Raw genomic sequence first — 3810 nt, forward strand, 5'->3', positions numbered from 1 at the left:
TATTGGACACCTGCTGTGTGCTGGGAGCCCTTTAAGGTACGTGAGATAAAGCAGTAAGCAAAGGCAGATGAGAGAGATCCTGAAAGATTAAGATAAAAAGGTTCACTGGTGAGTCACAATATTAAATATTTATCAGAATATCTGGATAATAAACATATAAATAATAGATAAAATACGCACATTTAATATCATAGAAGCACTCAGAAAAAGGTCTTTGTAATTTTTAGAGGTCATTACATTTACTTAAATGAATTAGAGAGAAATACTGTTCATATTGTCTTAAAGCAATTTTATTGCATCTAAATAGATTGTTTCCAGAAATAACCTGTAGACTTATGGTCAGTTTGAGGTGGTAGAAGAGTCCTAGCGTACTTGTCCTTGTGGATAAAGTATACGTTAAGTAAAAATCTCTTGGGGGAAAGCCATGGGACATCCCCACCTTTAGCTCTGCAGAACTCTGTTCATATGAAGAAGACAGCTTAAAACCTAGTGTCGGCCTTTTCCATGTTCCCTTCTGGGTAATCCTGTTCGTTTTGTCCACAGTAGATACCCTATATCAAAACAGTTTTTCTGAGATTTTTCTACTTAACTTCAACCTTGACCTGAGAGTTGTAAATAACTGGTTTTAGAATCTAAAGTGTATATTCCCTTCAAAAAAGTCCCATTTGCGCCCTCCTTTTTCGAAAACTATTTAACTCTTCTAATGTGGCAGGAACCTATGATAGGTGTTTTCACAAACATTTCATTTGATCTCCATTGTAGCACTGTGAGCAAGGTGGTGGTGTATTTAATTTACAAATGAGGGCCGCAGTTCCAGCCGCCTGCTCTTCCCGATCCCCGCGAGGCCATGCTCGTTCCCTGCGGGGACTCGGTCCCCGACCTCGCGGGGTGCGTGCTCCTGATGCCAGTAGTGTCTGTTGGAAATGTCGGCCAGCTGGCAATCGATCTGATTATTTCCACGCTGAATATGTGTAAGATTGGTTACTTCTACACCGACTGTCTTGTGCCGATGGTTGGAAACAATCCATATGCGACTGCGGAGGAAAATTCAACAGAGCTCAGTACAAATGCTGAAGTGTATGCGCTGCCTTCAAGGAAACTCGTCAGTTAAGATCCATTTTTATTAAGTATAAATCAGAGCCATTCTGTGAGAAGCTGCTCTCCTGGGTGAAGAGCAGCGGCTGTGCCAAGGTGATGGTTCTCTCCAGCAGTCACTCCTATCACCGCAACGACCTCCAGCTCCGCAGTACTCCCTTCAGGTACCTGCTCACGCCTTCTATGCAAAAAAGTGTTCAAAATAAAATACAGAGCCTTAACTGGGAAGAAATGGAGAAAACCGCGTGCATGCCTGAGATAGACGAGTCTGAGCTTTGTGTGCGTATTCCTGGCGGAGGTATAACAAAAACGCTCTGTGACGAAGGCTGTTCGAAGGACATCCCAGTGGCGGTTGTGCTCAAGTTTGTTTCGGAAGAAAATATCCCAGATGCATTAGGTCTTGTTGAGTATCTTAATGAGTGGCTGCAGATAATCAAACCATGTGTGCAGCGCGATGACCCCACGACGGCAGCCTTGCCCTGGAAAATGCCGAGTTCGTGGCGATTACTCTTTGGCAGTGGTCTTCCCCCTGCGCTTTTTTGATCTGTTTTCAGTTTTATACCTTATGTCCCAAGACACTTAGTACCAATACAACTGTTAAACGCCTATATAAAGCTTGTGTTCTCTGAGACTGTTAGGAAATCTTTACTTTTCACAGAAAACCCCAAAGTAAAAATAGATTAATAAAAGGTTGTTTTTGCCATGCTTTTCATCATGGGCAACAAATGTAAATTTTGTGCAGTAAAATATTTCCTAAGTATAAATGAAAAGAGTGAGAGCTTAAGTAATTTGTGCAAGTTCATGAAGTTAGGAATGGTGGAAATGATTATTTACCTGGAGTCCCTAAACCCTTATATCCATTCTTGTTTCCGGATACATTGGTACCACATTTTCTAACATTTGATAACAATTTTACCAGCCCCTGCAGTATCATTGGATGAATGATTTATATCACAGTTACGTTTCTTTTTTGTGTGCCTTGTTTTTTCTGACCAGATTGGAAACCCCTTAATGATACAGATCATCTTGTACTCAAAGGTGTTTAAGGCTCAGTCTTGTTCTATAGATGTCAATAGGGCCTTGCGATCAGATACCACGATGTAAGTCAGTTACTTCACCAATCATCACAAATCTTACAAGCAGATATCTCTTCATAATGGGTTCATCCAGTTGATAAGTCGAAGATAAAGCATCACTAAATACTAGGATCTCTCAACTCTGCCCATAGATCAGCCGTAGTTCAATATATTGTTTTTTCTGGTAGTACTGACTCAGAGCCTATTTATTTATTTATGAGATGTAATTAACATAGAATGTGTACATTTAAGCATGTAGTGTGCTGATTTGATACATTTACATATTGCAATGTGATAGCCACCGTAGCATTACCGAACACCTCTAACACATCACATGACCATGTATAACATCATATCATATTCAAAATACATAAAGAACTCATAGAACTCTGCAACAAAACCAAAATATTTGATTAAAAAAATGAGCAGAGGAACTAAATAGACATTTTTCCAAAGAAGATATACAAATGGCTGACAGATACATGGAAAGATACTCAACATCACTAATCATCAGGGAAATGCAAATCAACCACAATGAGATATCACCTCACATCTATTAGAATTGCTGTCATCAGAGACAACAGATAGCAAGTGTTGGGGAGGGTGTGGAGAAAGGAGAAACCGTGTGGACTGTTGGTGGGAACGTACACTGCCAATTTATATTGGAAAATGGTATGGCGGTTCCTCAAAATGTTAAAAACTATTATCCAGCTATTTCACATCTGGGTGTACATTTGAAGGCAATAAAACAGGATGTCAAAAGATACCTGCACTCCCCTGTTCGGTACAGTGATATTCAGAATAGCCAAGGTACAGAAACAACCGAAGTGTCTGTCAGTGGATAAAGAAGATGCTGTATATGTGTATGTATAATAGAATATTATTCAGCCATGGGAAAGAAGAACATCCTGCCATCCATGGACAGACCCTGAGAGCATGGTGCTGAGGGAGACTGAGTCAGAGAAAGATAAAATGATATGGTTTCACTTATGTATGGAACTGAAAAAAGCTGAACTCAGAGTAGAATGGTGGTTACCAGAGGCTGGGGGAATGAAAGAATTGAGTAGGTATTGTGGGTACAAATTTCCAGTTAGAAGATGAATAAGGGCTGGAGATCTAGTACACATTACTGTGATTATAGATAACAACACTGTATCACATGTGAAAGTTGCTAAGAGACTAGATCTTAAATGTCTGCACCAGGAAGAATGATAATTGTGTGCCAAATCAATATTTTATGCACAGTGCTGCATATTGCATGCAGAGGCCAAGTGGTGCACAAATATTTATCTTGCAGAGGTTTTGTGGGCAGTTGGAAAGTATTGGTGTTTGGTTACTATTTTAAGGGGAAAAATTTATTTTTAGAAATGCGTAAGTATTATATATACATAAAGTAGATAATAACCATTAATCATACTCACGAAGCTTTAGTTACTAGATGTAAACTCACTAGTTCTAGCCCTAGAGATTATAGTCTACAGAGAAGTAGTTGGAGATAACAGTTCTTTCCCTATGAACTAGGAAGTAGGTGTATACAAACTTGGTGTATACTTAGAGGTCAGAAGTCAGTTACTTTGCTACACAGAGAATATACATTGTACTTTCCTGAAGTTTCCTGCCTGTATGTATATCTCGCTAG

At 39.4% G+C, this 3810-nt stretch overlaps 1 pseudogene; it reads left to right on the plus strand.

Annotated features, from left to right (window-relative positions):
* The first annotated feature begins 338 nt into the window (after positions 1-338).
* LOC105103213 (proteasome assembly chaperone 2-like) lies at positions 339-3512 on the plus strand (annotated as a pseudogene).
* Positions 3513-3810: the final 298 nt, after the last annotated feature.

The sequence above is a fragment of the Camelus dromedarius genome, chromosome 3 (assembly GCF_036321535.1).
Source record: "Camelus dromedarius isolate mCamDro1 chromosome 3, mCamDro1.pat, whole genome shotgun sequence".
Classification (NCBI taxonomy): domain Eukaryota; kingdom Metazoa; phylum Chordata; class Mammalia; order Artiodactyla; family Camelidae; genus Camelus; species Camelus dromedarius.